Source organism: Herpailurus yagouaroundi, unplaced genomic scaffold (assembly GCF_014898765.1).
Source record: "Herpailurus yagouaroundi ecotype Mexico unplaced genomic scaffold, PumYag 163, whole genome shotgun sequence".
In the NCBI taxonomy this organism is placed as follows: domain Eukaryota; kingdom Metazoa; phylum Chordata; class Mammalia; order Carnivora; family Felidae; genus Herpailurus; species Herpailurus yagouaroundi.
The window spans coordinates 27,766,690-27,792,520 of NW_024412404.1; positions in this window are offsets into that span (position 1 = coordinate 27,766,690).

Below are 25,831 nucleotides of genomic sequence, written 5' to 3' on the forward strand. Positions count from 1 at the left end.
TTCTTCCCTGCCGGGTGGCTGTGAGCAACACCAATCAAGCGTCAGACATGGTTCATGCGTTTTATCCACGTGCTGGAGTCCAAATGGGTAGGAGTTAAACAGGATGGCCCTGCAGCCACACCACCTGGATTCAAACTCTGCCTCTGGCCTTCTCGTGCCTCAGTTTCCCTCCCCTGTACAATAGTAATAACAATGACATAAATCTCAAAGGCCTGCTGAGAACATTAAAGTCATTTGACTTGGTGTGGATGAGCTTAATTCGATAATTCATTCAACCCCACAAGATCCCAAGCTGACCCCAGTTTTTGCAAAAAAAAAAAATGAAGGTTAGAGTGGGTGAGTAGATTCACCAAGTCATCAGGTGGTAAATGGCAGAGCTAGAATTTGAACCCAGGCAGTGAAGCTTCAGAGCCCATTCTTAACCACTACCTCATACAGGTGGCCTCTTGGTGCCTCAGTGTCAGATGTGTAAAATGCAGAAAATGCAGACAGCACCACCTCTTGGCAGAGTTTTCCTGCTGGTATGTATGATCAAAGAGGGGGATATTGAAGGGCTTCATAAATGCACAGGCTGCCCATGGACTGTGGCCGGGCCGCATCATAGGGCTGCCTGCTGATGTCAGGGCTCTGTGTCGCCCTCTGGCCGGGCCTCCCTCCTGGCCCACCAAGCCACCTTCATGTCTGATGCTTCCCCTGCCTGTTGGATGGTCCCGTGACACCCAGCACACTGTCAACAGAGCTCTCGTTCACTCAGGCTGAGCGTGGTTCATCCTCACCAGCCGGCAGGGCTGGGCAGTCCCCCCAAGGGGCTTCTTGCCCCTGTTGTTGGTGTAGGCAACCTACAAAAGGTTCCCATTCCCTTTTCTGCCCCACTCCTGGTCACTTCTTGGGCTTGCCCACATCCTTTGTGGTCAGGACCAGAAAGCTCCTGGCCAAGGCTTTTGTCTGCATCCAGGTAGTCACTGGGGGACAGCATCCAAGTGCCAGGGGCCAAACAGGTAGGGGTTCAACAGGATGGTCCTTCAGCCACACTGCCTGGGTCCAAACTCTGACTCTGGCTCTTGTTAGCAGAGTAGTTTTCTTTTAATATTTAGTATTTACTGGGCACTTACTATGTGCCAGACACTTGATAGTTTATGTGCATTATCTGAAACCAATCCTCACAATAACCTCATGAAATAGGAACCATATTTATCCCCATTTTATATATAAAGAATTTGAGACTTGTGAGACATGTAGAGACAGGTAAAAAGTCCTTAATATGTACCACTTCCCCTTAAGACAAACTGAGCGAGCAAGTCACAATTTTCTGCTTAAACAGACCCAAGTCAATGTATGTTTTGAATGGAAAGAAACTCCAATGAACATTTTATCTTTGAATATTAGCAATATAAGAGACTTGAAATTTCATGCAGCCCGACATCTGACACCCCAGATTAGGAAAGCAGAGATCAGCATCCCTGGTCACCATTATGGACTTGAATTACTGCAGCACCAAGGAGCCCTGCCTCACTGAGTAGCCTTTTGTGCTGCAGTTTCCCCATCTATATGATAGCAGTAAGAATGGTATAAGCCTCACCGTCCTGCTGAGAGCATTAACTCCTATGACTTGGTATAAATGAGCTATTTTTCTTAGTAGCCTAAGCCAACTTTCCCATGAGCTGGGCATTCTCAGCATTCAGTGTTTTATGGGGGGAGGGGAGGAGTACTCCAAAGTGCCCCTTGGTGTTCAAAACCAAGTCCACGGCAATATGATCTGGGGATTCCTGACTTCACTGATTCATATCCCACCTGTATGATGTGATACAAATCCAGGGCTTACTATCAACTTCAGTTTTTTCTATAAATTTCCTCATCTAGGTAACCCAAAATTTATTTTAAATGAACACTTTAAAGCACTATCATAAAGCCATTATCTTTCAGTTCATGAGGACAGACTGAATACAGAATACAAACAATATTCTAGTAGCAATGAGCACATACTACTTGGTTTCTAAATAGCATTCCCCACTAAAACAGAGCCAGACTTATGAACGCTATGTAAATTTGAAATTATTTCAGAAAAAATAAAAGGTAAAAAATAGAGGGAAAGAGAGAGAGGAACAGAATTCCTCAGAGAAATGGCTATTCCAACTGAGGCAAGGAAAGTACACTATGAGCCTGAACGAGCTTCTTGTGCCAGGAGGTAAGGAAGTGGCCAAAAATGATAGGAACACGTCAAAAGGCCACAAGAGCTCACTTAAAGCAGCCAAGACTGGGAATATCTGAGCATCAAAATAAATGAGGATACTAATGGATTATAATTTACTGAACAAAATAAAATTCTATGAGTTCGTTCTGCTGTAAATAAATACATAAGCAGTGACAGCTCTTCCTTCCAGTAAATGCCAATAATAAATATAGAGGGAATGGCGGAGTTAGAACATTTCTGGCAACCATCGTAGTAGTCACGGACTCAGGCGAAATGTTTCAATGAAGGTTGAAAATACTGGGTAAGTTTGATGAGAAACAGCCACAGAATCTCATATAATTTCTTCACTAATTACTTACTGAGCTCAAAGGGGGAACGAAAGAGTATTGCAGAGTGGAGGAACCCACCATCCCCAGTGGTCAAGTTGGCATGACCTACATGGGACCAGAGGCTCCTCGCACCTGCCCATGCCATGCCCCGAGGGGACACCACACCACCTTGGTTAACAATGCTTCACCTAGCCCTTACCATGAGGACCCACAGGCCCCAGTGGAGAGACACGCTGCCAAGTTCAGGCTGGGACTATCATGAAGGCAGAGGAAAGACAGAAATGTAAAAATTGAAGGAAATTAAAAGGCTGGAGGACACAAGGCAGTGTGTGGTCTTGGACAGGTAGGCGGGGGGAGCTTCCGGGGACAGTGTGGGACAGCTGGCAAAATTTGAAGATAGGCTTTGTGTCAGGTGACAGTATTATATCAATATGAAATTTTTGACTTTGGTAAGTGTACTGTGGATAACGGAGATATTTTCCTTTTTCTTGGGAAAAACACACTGAAATATTTAGGGGTAAAGGGGCATGATGTCTGCAACTTACTCTCAAATGTTCAGGAGCAATAGGTGTGTGTGTGTGTGTGTGTGTGTGTGTGTGTGTGTGTGTGTAGAGAGAGAGAGAGAGTGCACATAAGCAAATGGGGCAAAAATGTAAATCGTTGGTGAATCTGGGTCAAGGGCACATGGAAGTTTTCTGCCATTCTCATAACTTTTCAGTTAGTTGGAAATTATTTCAAAATAGAAATATTTTAAAATTAAAGGTGTTTGTGTGCTGACCCTGATTCTCTGCTTTGGGCATCCTTGAAAGAGTGGAAATGGGGTGCGGCCAGTGGGCACCCTGCGGCCCAGCACCCATGTTCAGTCTCCAGAGACCTCCAAGCCTGACGGCACCACCTGGGACCTGGAACCATAGAAGTCTGGGCTTCAGGCTGGAGAAGGCTAGAGGAGACGCACCTGAGACAGTGTATACGGTAGCAGTGGGAGCAGTGCTTGGCACACCATTGGTACCCAGAAATGCTGCCTCATTGCCCCCCAGCTCTTCCAACCCAGGGAGTTGAGACCCTGCCCCCTTACCATCCAGGTGACATCAAGCACCAGCCAGTGTTACAGTGTTACAGTCCCCGGCTGAGGGGAGACTCCCTCACTCCAGCTCTGGGGTCAATCTCAGGATCTCATGGCCTTATACATGAGGACATGCCAACCTGCCACAAGCTGTGCTCATACTCCCAAAAGAGGAGAGAGGCTGCCCTTGGCGCCATTAAGAAATAAAACCCAGATGCCAAGAAATGCCATAGCTCTGACAACTAGGAAGCTGGCCTCCTCCTTTCTGGAGAAGTTGAAGGGCCACTGACCTGGGAATCCTTCCAAGAAACAAATCCAGAGTGAGAGGGGAGATAAAGCCTTCGTGCCTGGAAATGTCCATCAGTATTATCTGTAACAGGAGGAAATGGGAAACTGATGTTAACTATGACACATCTACATGATACACTATTATGTGACCAAAAGAATTTTTAACATGGGAAAATAATTTAGTGAAAACATCAAATGAAAAACATATTTGTAAAATATAATCAGCTATAAAAGAAGAGTCACGAGAGAGAAAAAGATTGGACATGAATACATCTAGAAGTTGTTAAAGTTGCCCATGAGAAGTATGATTATGGATATTCTTACTGGTTCTTCTTTATACTTTATATAACTTCCAGAGTTCCTCCAGCGAGCATAGGTCTCCTTGTTACCTATGGAATAAAGTCCAGTCTGTTCTCATTCCAGGCCTTCTACAATTACTTCCAACCCACCACCCCACTCATGTTCCTGCACAGTTTTCCCTGTCCCCTTCCTAGAATACCTTCCCTTTTCTGCCTAGTAGCATCTATGCATATCTCAGGGCCAGCCCAGATGGCAGGAACTTGTCCAGGGATGCTGCCTGATAGAGGACTGTAGAATGAATGAGTACAATGGCGTCTCCCACACCAGCTCCCTCGGAATCCGTGTTGCAATCCATCTGCCGCCTTTCTCTTGAGACTCTCACCAGGGCATTGGTACAGCCTGCCTCTTGATGGTTCATTGAGAGCCTGTCTCCCCTAGGATTGGGGTCTCTGAGAACAGTCTTTACCCTCTTTTCCTCTGAGGATGGATTAATGGCACATACAGTTGGGGCACCTGGATGACTCAGTCGCCTAAGCACCGGACCCTTGGTTTCAGCTCAGATCATGATCTCATGGTTTCTTGAGTTGGAGCCCCACATCAAGGTCTGCACTGGTGATGCGGAGCCTGCTTGAGATCTACTCTCTCTGCCTCTCTCTCTCTTCCCTTCCCCCACTCACTCTTTCAAAATAAATAAATAAACTTTTTTAAAAAATGGTACATACAGTCAACACTCAATAAACATGACCAAATGAAAGAGAGGAAGTGGGGGGGTTGATAAGGAAGGAAAGGTGCATTTGGGGACTTGCTAAATTGACCCCAGAAACACAGAGCACCCACCCTGCACCTCCTGGATTCCTGCTGAAGATGCCTACCTATCCTGTCTCCTTCAGTAGGAAACCGTCCATGGCTTATCTCCCCACAGGCCTCCCTAGTCAACCCAAGAGCGAGAGCATTCCCTCAGAAATGGTTTCCCACCAGAAACCAGTGGGAACCCACCTGCCTCTGGGCCGACAATCTGTGAGCAACCTGAGAGCCCCAGGGAAATGTATTTGGACAGGCCGAGGCTGGTTGTCTGCTTCCAGACACACTCCCTCCAGCTCAACTGAGACCGGTACAGAGAAGCAAGCAGCCTCCCCGCCTATCACTGGTGGGCGACACCCCCCCCCAAAAGGCCCTGCTCACACTGTGATAACTGCCCTATTGGCTTGCTTCTCTCACAGCTGTTTCTAGACCACACTCTTCTGTAAGGAAACCCTCACTGATCCCCCTCACCCAGCCATAGTGTGCTGTACAACAGGGACACCAGAAATCAACCTGGGCCCCTTCCTCTCCATCTTATCCCTCATCCGACTACCTCACTTCAAGCTCCTGAGGAAGGGAAACACACTCAGCCTCTCAGCTCTCCCAGAGAGCCCAGCGAGGCCCTACTCACTGCAGGCAGAAAGGGTCTGTTGATGAGAAAACCAAGCGACCATAGGGATACCTTCAGTTCAGTCTTGGGGGTTCTCTTGGCTTCTCCATGCACAGTCAGCCCTCATTTATACAACCAAATCAACAAGCCCCTGGGCCCTGGGTTTCCCCCACAGCCTTCACCACTAGCCCAGACAAGGTCATGAGACCCAGCCTGGGTGTCGCAGGAGGTGGGGCTGCAGACACCACATCCCTTCTCCATCCTCCATGCACACCCAGCTCACTTTGACGGGGTCCCATGGGTGTATGACATGGATGCTGAAGCTGTATCGGGACCACTCACTCGAGGGAGTCCATGTGTGGTTGGAGATGAAAGAACCCCTCAGAGCAATGGGGCTCTTTTGTCTTTCTTTAACCTTTCTTTTTTAACAAAGCAATATACGTATATGTTTTAAAAGTCAAACGCGACTCTAAAGCTGGTAATTAAACAAAAGCATTGTATGCCTTCATCGGGGTAGGAGTACACAGGTATACACGCTGTCCTCAAATGTTGGATCTTTACTTGCCTGTTCTTACTGCAGCAGAAAGAGGTATCAAAAGTGGAAGCTCCATGTGCAAGGACAGAGCTGGCTGGGTGATGGTCTTCCAGGAGGGGCCCCCACTATTTGCAGCCCCTCCATCCTGAAGGACATGAAGAGTGAGGTCTTTTATCTTGGTCATTCAGCTTTTCCAGAGGATTCTGCCAATTTCTTGTCTAGGGGATGAATTCTGGCCACTGGGACTCTGGGCCCAGGTTGGAGAAAGTGGCTTGGCTCTCGCCAGTTCCACAGACATCCACCTGATTTCTATCTTGCCGACATCTCTGTACCCCCAGTCTCTGCTATGCTTGATGCCCAAAGCCCACAGGTCCTCCAGTTCATTTCTGCAGAAGGTCAACGTTCCTGCACTGCTTGGGTAGCAGAAGGGATCTGGCATTTCCTGATTTGGAGGAGATTCCTCTGCATTCAGTCTCCAGCAGGCCCTTGTGTTTCTAATTCTGAGCCTTTCTGGCCATCCTCAGCATACTGTCTTCCTCCCCCTTCAACTTTATTCTGCCAAATTACTTACCCTCCCTCATCTGTGTCGCCTTTTAAAAACAGTTTTGGGGGTGCCTGGGTGGCTTAGTTGGTTAAGCATCCAACTTCAGCTCAGATCGTGATCTCGTGGTTTGTGAGGTCAAGCCCTGCACTGGGCTTTGTGCTGACAGCTCAGAACCTGGAGCCTGCTTCAGATTCTGTGTGTGTGTGTGTGTGTGTGTGTGTGTGTGTGTGTGTGTGTGCACGCGCACGCGTGCGTGTCGGCCCCTCCCCTGCTCGTGCTCTGTCTCCCTCAAAAATAAATAAACATTAAAAAAGAAGAAGAAAATATTTTTGGTATTTCTCATCTACTCTTTCCTCTTCTGTTCTCATGCCCTTGTGGGTCTACACCATGGCTTCAGGAAGGAGGCGAGAGCGCTGTGACCTCAACCACACTTTCTAACTGGATGTCTCTGGTTCATTTTCTAAGTTGTTACATTGCTTTGAAGAATGTTTCTTAACTTCTCTGGGCATGAGTAACCACCTTTGAAAGCCAAGAATGCAGACTTCCAGTCATCTTTATGATCTCAAAGTGTTTGATGACCCAAGTGCCTGGGTGTGTTGTGTACCCAGGATTCAGCTCTGTCTTTGGAACAGCAACCTCTCCATCATCAATGAACAAGGCACTGGAAGTGACAGCATGGGGAGAAGTTGCTGCACCCATGTTCAATGGTGCTGCTGAAAGAAGGCTCTAAAAAGAGGGAAAGAAACACACCCACTCTGCCCCAACACTGAGTGAGTTGCTCACCTCCTGTAGCCTCAGCTTCTTCATCCTTATGTTGAGAAGAAAACCTACATACAGGCTGTAAGGACTGACAGTGAAGGGACATTAATGATGAATGGAGAATGGTGAGTGGAAGTGGATGGCGGATTGTAAGTGGAAGTGAATGGAGGTGAGTGGTGGTGGAGAGTGAAGGTGGATAGTGGATGTTGGATGGAGACAGATAGTGGATGGCGGATGGTGAATGGAGGTGGGTAGTGGATGATGGATGGAGGTGGATGGTAAGTGTAGGTGGATGGTGAATGGTGGGTGGTGAGTGGAGGTGGACAGTGAGTGAAAGTGGATGGTGGATGGTGAGTAGAGGGGGATGGTGAGTAGAGGGGGATGATGGCTGGTGAATAGTGGTGAATGGTGGTGGTGAATGGTGGTGAATGGAGGCTCGGAAGCTCTTTCCCATCTCTGAGAGAAGGAAAAACTTTTTCACATTCCTGTAACTTTCATACCCACCTTCAAAGTATTTTTTTGCTCCAATCCATTTGAAAGAGTAGGGATTTGGGGATGGCTCTCAGAGGGAGGGCCTGGTATGAAGGAGAGGAAAGAAGACAATATCCCACTCTTGGAACAACTAATCCCCAGAACTTTGCTCTAACCTAAGTTCCAGGGATATATCTGGCTATTATCTTCCAGAATATATATAGAATAGGTGGCTCTCAAAGTGAGGTCCTCAGGCAGAAGCCTCAGCACAACCTAGGATCTTATTAGAAATGCAGATTCTGGGCCCAGCCTAAACCTACCGAATCAGGAACTCTGGTGGTGGGGCCCAGCACTCTGATTTAAGGAGCCTTCTAGGACATAGTGATACCCACTCAAGTTTCAGAACCACTGATCTCTAACATGCACACAAATCACAGAGATCTTGTTAAAATACAGGTTCTGAGGCCTGAGGTCCTGCACTTCTAACAAGCTCCCAGGTGATGCTGATGCTGTTGGCCCAAGGACTTCACTTTGACTAGTAAGGCTCTCGAAAATATCATCTGAGTCACAGATTAAATTAGAAACCTTCTAGTAGCCACATTTTTAAAATGTGAAAGGAGGCTTAGTTAAATGATGTTTTCTTTACCCCAATACATGAAAACATTATTTCAACACATAATCCATATAAAAATGTACTGAAATGTTTTATATTATTCTTACATTATTTCCATATTTACATTCTTTCTCACACTAAGTCTTTGAAATCTTTTAATTTTGAAGCACATCTCAGCTGACACCGGCCACATCTGCCTGGTGGTTATTACATATTGTAAAGTGCAGCTATAGATGGTCTCCCCACGATCCCACCCACACATCCCTCTTCCTCCTCCAAGGACGCATCCTAGGATGAAGACATGTGCCCACAACTCTATGGGTGACCTTCCTGTGGGACTGTCCCCTCATTAGAGTGTACATTTCATTTCACCAGTGATTTAATATTTAAAAAGATTCCTACCTGTATTTGGTACATTTCTATTGCTTACCAGAGATAATTACCCCTATGCTTTAACATCCCACAAAGAGACAGTAGAAAACTCATTGTGCCCACTCAAGCCAGAAAGCTGGAACTAAAACCACTGCACAAAGCTGTGATTTGCAGTGGCGGGGGCACTACAGTCAAAGGGGAACAAATAAAATCCCGCCCAGCAGCATAAAAGAGGTCAGAGTAGCTGGTAACATGCACGGAGCTCTGAAGTCAGGGGAAGACAGAGGAGTCTCCCAAGGCAAAGTGAAACCTAAGCTTACATCACGCATGGGCTTGCAGTCCCCATGTACACAGTCAGGGAAACGTGGAAATTCCTAAACCGAAAAATGAACATGAGAATTGGTCATGACTGGGTGAGACCTCAGGCATGCTAGAGAAAACAAAGGCAAAACCAGTCCTTAGGAATAATTTCCCAGCCCAAAGATTCCTACATTCAAAACAAACAAATGAAATCCCTGCTTTGTAGAAGGTGTCAATTTAAAAATTCCAAAACACACAGGGAAATGAGACACAATGAGTAAAAATTAGCAGGGATATCAAACAAGAGGATTAGCCTCCCCTCCCCCACCAATTTTGAGTGAGGACAACATGAAAAGGTTTCTAAAGAGAGACTATTTTCTTTCTTTTTCTTTCTTTTTTTAAATTTACATCCAAGTTAGTTAGCATATAGTGCAATAATGATTTCAGGAGTAGATTCCAGTGATTCATCCCCCAGGTATAACACCCAGTGCTCATCCCAACAAGTGTTTTCCTTAATGTTCCTTACCCATTTAGCCCATCTCCCCACACACAACCCCTCCAGCAACTCTCAGTTTGCTCTCTGTATTTAAGTCTCATGTTTGTCCCCCTTCCTTGTTTTTATATTATTTTTGCTTCCTTTCCCTTATGTCCATCTGTTTTGTATCTTAAATTCTTCATATGAGTGAAGTAATATATTTGGCTTTCTTTGACTAACTTCGCTTAGCATAATATATTCTAGTTCCATCCACATCGTTGCAAATAGCAAGATTTCATTCTTTTTGATTGCCAAGCAATACTCCATTGTACATACATACCACATCTTCTTTATCCATTCATCTGCCAACGGAAATTTGGACTCTTTCTATGCTTTGGCTATTTCCAATAGTACTGCTATAAACACTGGGGTGCATGTCTCCCTTTGAAACAGCATACCTGTATCCCTTGGATAAATACCTAGTGGTGCAATTACTGCGTTGTAGGGTAGTTCTATTTTTAATTTTTTGAGGAACCTCCATACTGTTCTCCAGAATGGCCACACCAGTTTGCATTCTCACCAACAGTGCAAAAGAGATCCTCTTTCTCCACATCCTTGCCAACATCTCTTCTTGCCTGAGTTGTTAACATTAGCCATTCTGACTGGTGTGAGTTGGTATCTCATTGTGGTTTTGATTTGTATTTCCCTGATGATGACATCTGGATGTCTTCTTTGGAAAAGTGTCTGTTCATGTCTTTTGCCCACTTATTCACCAGTTATTTGTTTTTTGGGTATTGAGTTTGATAAGTTCTTTATAGATTTTGGATAATAACTCTATATCTGATATGTCATTTGCAAAGATCTTCTCCCATTCATTCCGTCGGTTGCCTTTTAGTTTTGATGACTGTTTCCTTCACTGTGCAGAAGCTTTTTATCTTGATGAAGTAAGTCCCAATAGTTCGTTTTTCCTTTTGTTTCCCTTGCCTCTGGAGACATGTTGGTAAGAAGTTGCTGCAGCAGAGGTCAAAGAGGTTGTTGCTTTATTTCTCCTCTAGGATTTTGATGGCTTCCTATCTTACATTTAGGTGTTTCATCTATTTTGAGTTTATTTTTGTGTATGGTGTAAGAAAGTGGTCCAGGTTCATTCTTCTGCATGTTGCTGTCCACTTTTCCCAGCACCATTTGTTGAAGAGACTGTCTTCATTCCACTGGATATTCTTTCCTGCTTTGTTAAAAATTAGTTGGCCATATGTTTGTGGGTCCATTTCTGGGTTCTCTATTCTGTTCCAGTGATCTCAGTGCCTGTTTTCGTGCCAGTACCATACTGTCTTGATGATTACAGGTTTGTAATACATCTTGAAGTCAGGATTGTGGTGCCTTCAGCTTTGGTTTTCTTTTTCAAGATTTCTTTGGCTATTCAGGGTCTTTTCTGGTTCCATACAAATTTTAGGATTATTTGTTCTAGCTCTGTGAAGAATGCTGGTGTTATTTTGATAGGAATTGAATTGAATATATAGATTGCTTTGGGTAGTATTGACATTTTAACAATATTAGTTCTTCCAATCCATGAGCATGAAATATTTTTCCTTTTTTGTGTGTTGTCATCAATTTCTTTCATAAGCTTTGTATAGTTTTCAGTGTATAGATTTTTCACTTCTTTGGTTAGGTTTATTCCTAGGTATTTTATGGTTTTTGGTATACAATTGTAAATGGGATCAATTCCTTGATTTCTCTTTCTGTCACTTCATTGTTGGGTATATAGGAATGCATCCAATTTCTGCACATTGATTTTATATCCTGCGACTTTGCAGAATTCATGGATCAGTTCTAGCAGTTTTTGGTGGAATCTTTTGGGTTTTCCATATAGAGTATTATGTCATCTGCGAAGAGTGAAAGTTTGACCTCCTCCTTCCTGATTTGGATGCTTTTTGCTCCTTTGTGTTGTCTTATTGCTGAGGCTAAGACTTCCAATACTATATTGAATAACAGTGGTGAGAGTGAACATCCCTGTCTGGTTCCTGACCTTAGGGGGAAAGTTCTCGGTTTTTCCCCATTGAGGATGATATTAGTGGTGGGTCTTTCATATATGGCTTTTATGATCTTGAGATATGATTCTTCTATCCCTACTTTCCTGATGGTTTTTATCAAGAAAGGAAGCTGTATTTTGTCAAATGCTTTCTCTGCATCTATTGAGAGGATCATGTGATTCTTGTCCTTTCTTTTCTCGATGTGATGTATCACATGATTGTTTTGCAGATATTGAACCAGCCCTGCATCCCAGGTATAAATCCCACTTGGTTGTGGTGAATAATTCTTTTAATGTATTGTTGAATCTGGTTTGCTATTATCTTGTTGAGGATTGTTGCATCCATGTTCATCAGAGAAACTGGTCTGTAGTTCTCCTTTTTAGTGGGCCTTTGTCTGGTTTTGGAATCAAGGTAATGCTGGCTTCATAGAAAGAATTTGGAATTTTTCCTTCCATTTCTATTTTTTGGAACAGCTTCAAAAGAATCGGTGTTAACTCTTCTTTAAATGTTTGGTAGAATCCCCCTGGAAAGCCATCTGGCCCTGGACTCTTGTTTGGGGGAGATTTTTGATTGCTAATTCGACTTCTTTACTGCTTATGGGTCTGTTCAAATTTTCCATTTCTTAAGTTTCAGTTTTGATAGTTTATAGGTCTTTAGGAATTTGTCCATTTCTTCCAGATTGCCCAATTCATTGGAGTATAATTGCTCATAATATTCTCTTATCATTGTTGGTATTTCTACAGTGTTGGTTGTGATCTCTCCTCTTTCATTCTTGATTTCATTTATTTGGGTCCTTTCCTTTTTCTTTTTGATCAAACTGGCTAGGGGTTTATCAATTTTTTTTAATTCTTTCAGAGAACCAGCTCCTGGTTTTATTTATCTGTTCTGTTCTTTTGTTTGTTTGTTTCAATAGCACTGGTTTCTGCTCTAATCTTTATTTTCCATCATCTGCTCGTTTAGGGTTTTATTTGCTATTCCTTTTCCAGCTTAAAGAGAGACTGTTTTAAATGATTAAAGAAATTAGAGGGGCACCCGGGTGGCTCAGTCAGTTAAGCGTCCGACTTCGGCTCAGGTCATGATCTCATGATTTGTGGGTTTGAGCCCCACGTCAACCTCTGCTAACAGCTCAGAGCCTGGAGCCTGCATCAGATGCTGTGTCTTCCTCTCTCTCTGCCCCTCCCCCACTCATGTTCTGTCTGTCTGTCTGTCTCTCTCTCAAAAATGGATAAACATTTAAAAAATTAAAAAAAAAAGAAATTAGAAGTCCTGTAAGAACAAGAAACTTTGAAATATTAGCTAACAAAAAGGAAATGAAATAAAATATTTAAAGATGTAAGTCACAGAAATTCAAAATGCAATAGGTTTAAAAGTGAGTTAAATGCCTGTGGGGGGAGAATGAGTGAGAGGGCCAGCTCTGAGGAAATCACCCAGCATGCATCACAGTAAAAGAAAAGATGGAGGGGCGCCTGGGTGGCGCAGTCGGTTAAGCGTCCCACTTCAGCCAGGTCACGATCTCGCGGTCCGTGAGTTCGAGCCCCGCGTCAGGCTCTGGGCTGATGGCTCAGAGCCTGGAGCCTGTTTCCGATTCTGTGTCTCCCTCTCTCTCTGCCCCTCCCCCGTTCATGCTCTGTCTCTCTCTGTCCTAAAAATAAATAAACGTTGAAAAAAAAAAAAAGAAAAAAAGAAAAGATGGAACTCTTTGAGGAGTTCAAGAACTATACACTAGGATGAGTAGAACTGGCACATGTCAATAGGCATTCAGGAAGGAAAGCATTGGGGAAGGGAGGAGAAGTGATCTTTGAGACGTTGGTCACTTTAAGAAATTATTTTTAAAAAAAAAGTGAATCCTCAGACTGAGGAAGCAGAAACAGTCATGAGCAGGAAAAATGAAAAATGAACCCATGGCTATACCTCACTAAGAATCATTTAAAAGGCAAAAACAAAAAGAAAGTCTACAGAGCAACCAGAGAGGAAAGACCAATGACCTTGCAAGGCAATGACCATCTATCTGACTGACAGCAGGTGTCGAAAGAGCAATAGAAGAAGCCATAAGACAAGAGAAGGAAATCTTCAGCACACCGGAAGCACATACCTATTAACCTAGCATTCCATACCCTGGTGTAGAATAATAGTTCCAGAATGAGGGGAAATAAAGTAATTTTTCATTCAAGTAGAACATGCCATTACAGTCACTCATTTACTCACTCACTGTAATAACTATTTAGAAATGTACTTCTGAAGCAAAACACTGGACCTAGAAGTAAGGAGTGAGATGCTCACAGCAATAATGAACAAAGAATTGAGTGATCTGCAGGTACATCTAAGTGAGCTTAAGCTGTACAAAGTAACACTATGATCAGTGGGCATCATTGGAAACAAGACAGACCAAAAAGCAAGACAATGAGCATGCAAGTTAGGGGGAGAGATACAAAAACAGTTCAAGGTCCTGTGGCTCTTTTATTTTTCAGAAAAATTATAAAAATGCTGATTTTTTAAAAAGCATATTCAACTTTTAAAGAATAGGGATAAACTATATAACAAGTAAATAAAAGTTAAAGGGAATAACAAAAATTCGGTTAATTCATAGAGGACAGGACACAAAAAATGAAGTTGAGGATTGAAACTAAGCATGATAATAATAAATACAAAAAAAGAAGTAAATACAGATTTATTAGTAACCTCAGTTATAAACTGACTATATTTTCCCATTAAAATACAACAATTTCAGATGGGATTTTTTTTTAACCCAGCTATATGCTATTTTGTAAGAGATGCAGCTAAACACTATGACACACACAAAAACAGATGAATGTAAAAAGGTGAGAAAATATAGGAGGAAAATATTATTCAAAAGAGAGCAACTGTAGCCATACTTATATTGGACAAATAGACATGACAAAAAGCATTATTAGAGTAAAAAAATCATACATGATGATAATGAGAACAATTCAACATAAAGATATAAAAAATCCAAATTTGTACATTTCTAACAGCATAGTTATAAAACAAAGAAAAAATCAATACATTTATAAAAAGAAATTGAAAACTCCACATCATAATAGAATTTTATAACCCCCCACTCTGTAATTGATAAAGTAGAGGGAAAAAAATATTAGTAAGGACACAGAACATTTAAACAACACAGTTTACAGGTTTTATCTGACAAACAGTTACAGTATACCCAACAATCAGCATCTACACAACAAAACTGACCTCAACAAATACAAAAAAAAATCAATACCATGCAGATCATGGTCTCCAACCACAGTAAAACAACATTAGAGATCAATAACAGGGGTGCCTGGGTGGCTCAGTTGGTTGAGCATCTGACTTCAGCTCAGGTCATGGTCTCATAGTTTGTGGGTTTGGGCCCTACTATTCGTGCAGAGCCTGCTTGGGATTCTTCTCTCCCTCTCTCTGCCTCTCCTCCACTCACGCTTTCCCTCTCTCTCTCTCAAAATAAATAAATCTTAAAAAAAAAAAATCAATGACAGTCAACCTTGCAAATGCATTTGAAAATTCAACACTTTAAATAGCTTATGAGGTGAAGAAGAAATAATACTGGAAATAAGAAATTAGAACCAAACAACGATGACTATATAAGCTTAGAAACTTTAGGATCCACCTAAAGTAGCACTTAGAGGGAAATTTATAGCTTTAACTGAATGCACTAAAATACAAGGAAGATTGAAGACTCATGAAGCAAGAATCCAACTCAAAGTGTTATTAAAAGAAGAAAAGCTAAAACTCCAAAAGCATAGAAAGAAGAAAATGGTTTTTAAAAACAAGTTCTATTGGGGAAATAAATGAAATTGGACCTCTACTTCACACCATGCATAAAAATTAATTCCGAGGTGCATTAAATACTTAAATGGCAAACTAAATTTTTTTGTAGAAAATGTAAGTAAACATCTTTCTGAATTTGCTGTAGGAAAAGATCTTTTAACCAGGAGATAGCAGGTACCAGCATTAAAATAAAAGTTTGATAAATTTGACTTTATCCAACTAAGAATTTATGTTTATCAAGAAACACCTTAAAAAAAGAGCAAAGACAAGCTAACTGGGAGAGAATATTTGTAACATGCACAGCCTACACTAGATTAGAATTAAGAATATGAAGAACTCCTACAAATCAATGAGAAGGACAAACAACCCAATAAAAATGAACAGGAGAAAGAAATGAAGAAGAAAGAAAACACATATTAGGAAATGTTCCCTATCATTTGTGAGTCAATGATCAAGGGAAAATCAAATTAAGATTAGGAGATTTTATACTCATTTGATCCACAAAATCTAAGACGTCAATAGCATCAACTGTTGGAAAGGATATGAGTTAATAGGATTTCTTATACTTTGCTTGAAGGGATGATTTTTGGAGCAATTCATACAATTGTATTCCTGGCTATTGTCCAGTAAAATATGTCCAAGAGACAGCCCTACTCATGTAATACCAGGAAGCATATATCAGAATATTGATAGGTACTGTATTTATAATTTTAAAAACCTGGAAATAACTGAATGCCTTTCAATAAGTGAATAAATTATTCACCAAATGGCATGTCATACAATGGTGAAAATTGAAGAAGTACAGCTACATGCAGCAACAATGGATGAGACACAGTAGTATAATATTGATAATATTGACTTTAAAAAAACAAGTCCCGGGGCACCTGGGCCACTCAGTGGGTTAAGCATCAGACTTTGGCTCAGGTCATGATCTTGTGGTTCGTGGGATCGAGCCCCATGTTGGGCTATCTGCTGTCAGTGAAGAGCCCACTTTGGATCCTCTGTCCCTGTCTCTTTCTGCCCCTCTCCTACTCACACTTTCTTTCTCTCAAAAATAAAAAATAAACATTAAAAAAAAAGTCCCAGAGGGTTGCCTGGGTGGCTCAGTCAGTTGAGCGTCCAACTCTTGATATTGGCTCAGGTCATGGTCTTGTGGTGGTAGGATCAAGTCCCACGTCAGGCTCCCCACTGAACGTGCAGCCTGCTTGGGATTTTCTCTCTCTCTCTCTCTCTCTCTCTCTCTCTCTCTGCCCTTCCCCACGTTCTCTCTCTCTCTCTCTCTCTCTCTCTCTCTCTCTCTCTCTCTCTCAAAATAAATAAACATAAAAAATAAATCCCAGAATATCATGTACCGCAATATTCCCTTTTCATTACATTAAGAGCACCCCAAAATAAACAATGTTCTTTTAGAAATATACACAAATACGGAAGCAAGAAAATGAAAAGCACATGGTCCGGAATAGTAGTACTCAGTTGGAGGAGAAACCTGAGGGAAGGGGGGAGGAATAAATGGGTAGATGTGAACTACTGGGGTTGTCCTCTCTCTAATGTTGAGCAGTGGGCTCCAGCCTGATTATTATTACATACATAAACACAATAAAACAGGCCATGGCAGGATAATGATGAGCATCCTGAGCCAAGAATTCTCGCTTATCCAATTCTGAGCACCTGAGGTCCATTAGAAAGTTAATAACATAGTAATCGAAGAAATAATAGAGAGAATGACAAAACCTAAAAGCTGGTTCTTTGAAGAGACTAATAAAAGAGACAAACCTCTAGCACAATAGTGAGATTAAGGAAGGAGAAACACAAAAACAATCTCAGAAACACAAAGGACCATAATTACAGGTACAGTCAAAATTGAAATAACCATTTGAAAATCAGATGAGTTAAGTTTATGCCAATAAATTTGAAAACCTGGATAAAATGATATATTTTCTACAGAACTATAACAATAAAGTAACACAAAAGGAATGAAAATGCAGAATAGATTCGTACCTATTTAAGTAGAATCAATAGTTGAAACTCTTCACACAAATACAGACATATACAGTAAAGCAGGTGGGTTCTTTCAAAATTTCTAGGAACAGATAATCTTACACATATTACTCCAAAGAGTTGAAAAAGCAAGAAAACTATCCTAACCAACATGTATTCTAAACAAGAATAGTGCACAAAAAGAGAGTCATACTCTGGATTCGTTTATGAACACACATGCAACTACCCTACATAAAATAGCGGCAAATGGTACCTAACAGTATATTCAAACATAGTAGCAAAGTGGGATTTATCACAGGAATACAGTGATGGTTTCACCTTAGACATCAGAGCAGTGTGCTTCATCACATGAAAAGATCAAAGCAAGAAATAAAACCACAATCACCTCAACAGATGTAGAAAGAGGATTTGATAATATTCAAAAACCCTTTTGTGATTACCATTCTTAGTAAAATCAGAGAAGGAAATTTCCTTAGTCTGACAAAGGCCAGCTACCAGAACCTAAAGCAAATATCATACATAATAGTGAAACCTTGAAATCATTACCTTTAAAACAAGGAATAAGAATTTTCTGCAGAGGAAAAAGCAAGAGACCCTACAGATAAAACTAATAGACCTAATCAGAGGATTCAATCACCAGCTGATAAATACATCAACAAATAATGAGAAAATGTACATTTCTAAATTTTTTTTTTCAACGTTTATTTATTTTTGGGACAGAGAGAGACAGAGCATAAACGGGGGAGGGGCAGAGAGAGAGGGAGACACAGCATCGGAAACAGGCTCCAGGCTCTGAGCCATCAGCCCAGAGCCTGACGCGGGGCTCGAACTCACGGACCGCGAGATCGTGACCTGGCTGAAGTCGGACGCTTAACCGACTGCGCCACCCAGGCGCCCCAAGAAAATGTACATTTCTAAAAGGTATTAATCCCAATAAGCAATAAAATCTATAGATATGTTTGACTAAATCTAACAAAATATGTGTATGAACTTTTATTGTTAAAAGTATAAAACTTTACAGTAGGCTATAAAAGACCTACATAAATGGAGAGCATACCATGATTAATGGACTATTCAAATCATAAATACAGCAATTCTCACTAAAATAATCTATAAATTCCATGCAATTCTAACTTAAATCCAAACAAGATTTTTCATAGAACCCAAAGAGCTGATCTTAAAATTCCAATGGGAGGAAAAAAACCAACAACATGAAAAGCCAAGTCTGTTCTAAAGATAGAGATGATAGACTTTCTACTTCACATATCAAGTCTTACCACAATGCTACAGAAATTGAAACCATGAGATTTTATATATATATATATATGTATTTATTTATATATATATTATATATACACACATATATAATTTATATATATATTTATATATATAATATATATTTATATATAATATATATTTATATATAATTTATATATATAATATATATTTAGATATATTTATATATTTTATATATGTATAGATAGATAGATAGATATATAATATATATTTATATATATTTATATATTTTATATATGTATAGATAGATAGATATATATATAATATCATGTACACATATATTGTATGTGTGTGTATGTAAAACCTGTTATCTGACAGAGGTAAAATTATCTGAGGAGAAGAAATAAATAAATTATTCTGGGTCAATCAGCTATCCATATGGAAAAAGAATCAGGTTCCTGTCTCACATCATCCACAAAAACAAATTCCACACAGATTGAATACCTAAATACAAAAAAACTTTAAAACTTTAAATGAAAATACAGATGACCTGGGGCATCTGGGTTGCTCAGTCGGTTAAGCATCCAACTTCTTTGGCTCAGGTCATGATCTCACAGTTCGCGAGTTTGAGCCCCACGTTAGGCTCTGCACCGGTGGTGTGGAGCCTGCTTGGGATTCTCTTCCTCTCTCCCTCTCTCTGTCTCTGCCCCTTCTCCACTTGCTCTCTCTCTCTCTCTCTTTCAAAATAAGTGAATAAACTTTAAAAATTTAAAAAAAAGAAAATACAGGGGGGACACCTAGGTGGCTCAGTCGGTTAAGTGTCCAATTTGGCTCAGGTCATCATCTCACACCTGGTGAGTTTGAGCCCCGTGTCTGGCTCTGTGCTGACAGCTCAGAGCCTGGAGCTTGCTTCAGATTCTGTGTCTCCCTCTCTCTCTGCTCCTCCCCCACTCATGCTTTCTCTCTCTCTCTCTCTCTCTCTCAGAAATAAGTAAACATTAAAAAAATGTAAAAAAAAAAAAAGAAAATACAGATGATCTTTATGACATTGGGGAGAGGGAATGATTTAATAAACATAGGCTCAAACCCTAAATAAAAAGACTAACAGCTGAAAACTTCTCTGATAAGAGATACCTTGCACAAAGTAAAAACACAATCTACTCAAAAGCAGCTTTTGCAACATACAGATAGAAAGACTGGTGTCTAGACTATGTAAGTCAGTCCTAAAATCAGTAAGAAAAGAGTAATATAAATAAGCAAATGATATAAACAGCCAATTCACAGAAAAGGAACATGAACAGTCTCTTGAGCAAATAAAAAGATGCTCAACGTTCCTAGTAATCAGAGAAATGAAAATAAAACGAGATACAATTTCACTATCCATTTAAAATATATTTTAGGGGCTCCTGGGTGGCTCAGTCAGTTAAGCATCAGACTCTTGTTTTTGCCTCAGGTCATGATCTCATGGTTTGTGGGGTCGAACCCCACATTAGGCTCCGTGCTGACAGCACAGAGCCTGTTTAGGATTCTCTGTCCCTCTCTCTCTGCCCTTCCCTGGCTCATGTGCTCTTTCTCGCTCTCTCTCAAAAATAAGTAAAAAAATTTTAAAAATCACTCAGAGGGTGCCTGGGTGGCTCAGTGGGTCAAGCATCTGACTTCGGCTCAAGTCATGATCTTAGTTTCGTGGGTTAGAGCCCCGCGTTGGGCTCTGTGCTGACAGCACCAGGGCCTGCTTGGGATTCTTTCTCCCTCTCTCTCTGCCCCTCTCTTACTCACGTTCTCCCTCCTTCTTAAAAGAAATAACAACAACAAAAATGAACAAAAAAATTCCATTTAGTGTATGGCTAGGCATATAGTCAATAAATAAAAATATGCCTGGAAGAACACAGGTCAATTTTAGAGGGTTAAACTATGCCAACATTAGGAATCTAGTTACCTCGGAGAGAGGAAGTGAAAAGGAATTGAGATGGTGGATTCCTTTGTCACATTTAGTTCTCTAAGAAACAGATCTGAAACAAATTTTGCATAATCTTCACATTTGCAAAAGCTCGGCAAAATATTCTGCCTTCATGAAAGAACATAACTTAAAAGGTACTTCATCGAAAACTAGTAAGAATCTACTTCGAAAAAGGGGAAATGCAGGGGGTAGGGAAAGCACCATACAAATGAAGATTTATCCCCAGGAGTGAGAAGCTTGAGAGTCGGGGCTGAAATCTCTGAAGAACAGGTGAGCAGTAAGGCAGAGAGTTACCTGGGTGGAGGCAGAGCTGGAAACACTATTAAGATACCACCTTCCTGGGGCACCTGGGTGGCTCGGTCAATTAAGCCTCCAACTTCGGCTCAGGTCATGATCTTATGGTCCATCGTCCATAGGTTCGAACTCCATACTGGGCTCTATGCGGACAGCTTGGGAGCCTGCTTTGGATTCTGTGTCTCCCCTTCTCTCTGCTCCTCCTCCGCTCACGCTCTGTTTCTCTCTCTCAAAATAATAAACATTAAAATTATATATATCACATTCTTGCCTTGATATCTCAGAATGTTTGAGGTTCCAAAGTGTGGTTATTAAATGGAGGGAGACTCCTTTTTAATGCAAATTAAAATTATTCTAAAATGTGACCTATTATTAAAGTTCGACAAATGAAAAAGAGCTTTAAACCCACTTTGTCCTCTTAAAGGCAGAACAGCTGTTTACATCTTTCCCTGTTCCTCTGCCTTTTACCTGGATACAAACTCATCTTATATGGTGCACAATTCTGCCTCCTGATTTCTTAACAGTGAAATGTGTGGTCCCACAGTTCCCAGGGTCTCTGCAGCCACTCTCCCAGGGGGACATTCTGTGCACCCCAGGTGTCACCCAGGGCACAGATTTTCCAACCCTGAGCGCCCTCGGGGCTGAGTTCCATCCACAGCACCAGCAGCCTGTACCGACTACAGCACAGCTTTACAAAGCCATTTTCCTGATATCGTGGGTTTAAAAATGGAGCTTTGGTTATTGCGATTACTGGTTATGACCCACTAAAAACCAAACGGAGAGGAGGCAGAAATGTGAAAGAACGAGGAAGAAACAAATGAAAGTGGGGAGAGATGGTGTTTCAAATTTAAAGTAATACTTTACCTTGTGAGATAAGCCAGGACGGTCTCCTGGGAGCAAGGGAAACCTGAGGCTCCTCTGTCCCTTGCTGACCATCTTCTCCCACCCTTGGTGTTTGTATCCAAACAAGACCCCTGCCCTGGAGGTGTCGGCCTCTCCCCAAAACTAAAGTGGACAGCCACAGTTACAAAGGTCTAACTCCCACCCCCCCCCACCTCCCCACCTCCCACCGCCCACCACCTCCCCCACCGCCCCGACCCCCGGCCAAGGGCCAAGGCTGGAGAGTTAAACGCCTAGTTTTCAGAAGCCATATCACCGTTTTCCAAATTACAGTTAGAGCCCTAAGGTCAAGGTTACCAGAGAATGTGAACCATCCTCCTCTCTGGGCCTCCTCCTTGAGGGTCCCCATGTTGAGTGGGAGTGGTCTGGTCTACCCTGTCGTGAAAAACAAAAAATGCTTGTAGATTTCTTTGTACAGTGCCTACAAGCTTGAAAGCACCAAATTCATTGTGGAAAAGAAAATGATAAATGGAGGTGGCCAATATTCAGATACACATTTTCTCAAACCAAGATTCAAGCTAAGGCGCTGTCCTTTCTTCTCCTCCAAAGAAGCAGCGTGTTCTAACAAGCAGCTTAGAAGAAGTTATTGACAGTGACAATACTAATGAGATGCATCAGTCAGATGTAAAGATGTGTTTGTCTTAAATTCAGACTCCATCCAAAGCCATAATCTAAATCGAAGCTGGTTTTCGACTTTTTTCAAATCTGAAATCCACAAAACAGGTAAAGGAAATAGGCAGAACAAAGGTTTTTAGATCTGAAATCTACAATACACAGATGCAATACATAGGTTTGGGGGCACAGGTCTCCCACACTCTTGCTGGGTTGGTCTTACCAGGGGGCAGGTGGTCGTAGAACTGCAAAGAGCCTCTTCTGTGGGGATGAACTGATTATGGTCCTGTTAGATTCTTCACCTCCCAAATCTCATTCCTATAGTTAGTGAAAAGTATTTTCCATTTACTCTCAGGTTACTTGCTTAGCAAAATGAAATTTTTATATTCCAGGGAAAACAATTTCAAAATTATATTCCAGGCATTAATTTGAGGATTAAAACATGTCCAACAGACTAAAAATGTTAGTTGACATTCTTCTCCTGTAGATAGTTACTTAGTTTGCATTCACTTCAGACACTTGTGCCAATGGAGGTATAAAATGTCCCCTTGGTGTGACTGGATCATCAGGAGGTTACCTTCCCTTCCCTCACTGCATAAATGAAGCTCCCAGAGATTTAACAACAGAGGACACTGAATGGGAAAGTGAAATTCAACTTCTGAAAGAACCATTCCCACTTGGGCAGTAAATTAAGATTCAGATAAAAAATATGTTCTAAAATTACTCCCATGAATTAAATGTTAATACATTTAGGTTAAAGAAGTTAAATCGGAGTCATTACATGGAGACTGAATGAAATGGTAGACTGAGCATAAATATTTGACACCCCTTCCAGACAAAATATATATACACATATAAAAATAGTTATATATAGTTGTATGAGATATATGGATATATCAATAAGTGTTGGAAGATGAATAAAGGAGGGCCCACTGTGAATCAGAAATTATGAAGCATCCCTGAAGGGCAGACACAATGGGATGAGAGCAGGTGGCGGCTGCCAGTGTGGGAGTGGCTGGGTGCTGAGCCCACAGTCAGCGGTTCTGCAGGCAGCAGCAGGTCATTTTGTTAGGATGAGGCAGAGGTTGGGCCCTCTCCCCCCGACCTTCGCCCACCCCTACTGTGGCCTTGCAGGCAGGTACTTGAACAGAGGGGCTTTGCCATGCCCTCTGCTGGAAGCAGTCAGGAGAAAGGGGGCCCGCACGCACCTGAGACTTGCTTTGGAACTCCCTCCCTAGCAGCAGACCCCGGTTCCCTCCACAGTGCTCAAGACAGGTTAGGATAAACATGAGCATCTGTAGACAGACCGACAGAGGAGCTCAGAGATATCGATGCAAACATTAACTAAGAATCAATCATCAAAGAGGAAAACCAGCACCATAAAAATTAGTACCAAAACAATGAACTGCAGCACTGGAGTTCAAGGAAAGGAACTGACTAGAGGCAATGAAAGGAGATATTAAAGATAATTAACACACTGGAGGGATAAAAGAGCCTAATGCATCCGTGACAAAGGAATAGGATATTAGGAAAGAAGGACCAATGACAAATCTCAGAAATGAGCAGTATTTTGTGAAATTAGAAGACACACAGCAGGGCATAGACAGACTAACAGAATTAACATTGCTACAGATCAATTTAATGAATGGAAGGATCAAGCAGAAACATTCACCCAAAAGGACCAAACCCAAAGAGTCTTACAAGCATTCCATCAAATGTTCATATAAATTCCCATGTTGTATGAAATCTTCTTAGAACAAGGTGAGAAGTGTCCCGATTCATTTTCCAAGAGTAATATAACCTTCATACACACACATGCGCGCACACACACACATGTACACACACGTACACACACACAGAGCACATCAAAAAATGAGAAAAAAACCTGTAGAGCAAATTCCCTTATGAACTAAAGGGTTAAAAATCAAATAAAGTATTAGCCAACTGAAACCAGCAATATATTTAAAAGCAAACTATTATCATGACCCGATAGGGAACCCCACCTCCAACCCCAGTATTGAGAACATCCCAGGATTGATTGGATGAATTGATTCAACAAAAACTAGATCTACTATACTAATTTCTGTAGCAAATTAAGGAAAAGTCTTGTCATCACAGTAAATGCAGAAAATGCAAATGAAAAATTAAACATTCATTCTTAATAAAATATAATTTGTAAGCTAGGAATAGGAATAAAAGTTTTTAATGCACTAAAAAGTATCAACCAGAGGGGCACCTGGGTGGCTCAGTCAGTTAAGTATCCAATTCTTGATTTTGTGGTTCAGGTCATGATCTCACGGTTCATGGGATCAAGGCCTGTGTTGGGTTCCACGTAGCACAGAGCCTGCTTGGGATTCTCTCTTCCCCGCTCTCTCCCTCCCTCACTCGTGCTCTCTCTTTCTCAAAATAAATAAAAATAAACATTAAAAAAAAAGAAGTATCAACCAGAAACAGCACAAATACTCTTAAAATATGGGAAGTGGCCACCCTTATCACCAATCCTGGCTATCAGTGGGCTTGAGAAACTAAGTAAGAAAAAAATAAGAGGTAATAGTATTGAAAAGCAAGAGAAAATTCTGTCATTATTTATAGATGATATTTGAAAGACCTAGAATATATAAGAGAATCAGCTGTCAAAATCTTAGAACTATAAAGATAATTCAACAGTAACAACAACAACAAAATAATAACAGCTAAGCTCTTATTTTTTGTGCCAAGCACTATTGTAAACCCTTTTTACCAACATGACTAATCAGAAAATACCATAGCTTCAGCAATATAACACATAGGATCATCTAAAGGTCTTCGTAAATAAGGAACATTCTATAATGTAAAAGCTAAGCTCTTCACAAAGTAAAATATCAGAGCCTACAAATGAAAAAGAACCTGAAGAATATAGAGTAGTGCATGCACAGTGTAAAGTGCTATTTCTGGGGGCACCTGGGGGGCCCAGTCCGTTGAGCGTCCACCTTTTGTTTCGGCTCAGGTCACAATTTCATGGTTTGAGCCCTGCGTTGGGCTCCACGCTGTCAGTGACACTGACAGCGTGGAGCCTGCTTAGGATTCTCTCTCATTCCCTTTCTCTGTCTCTCCTTCACTTGCGCACTCTTAGTGAATAAACTTAAAAAAAAAAAAAGTGCTGTTCCTGAAATCTAGAAATTTGGATTTACCACCAAAACATGGATAAGAGACAAGGGAGTCAGAGCAGGACCCCCACTTATAGCCACAATCCTCAGAAAAACAATGGGCTCCTCCTGGAACAAAGAAGCGTTTCTCTTTGAGCCTGAATTCTTCCTGGGGGTGTTTTCCTCTCCTCATACCTCACCCCTACACCCACTCTCTGAAAATTTATAACTATAGGCTCACATGG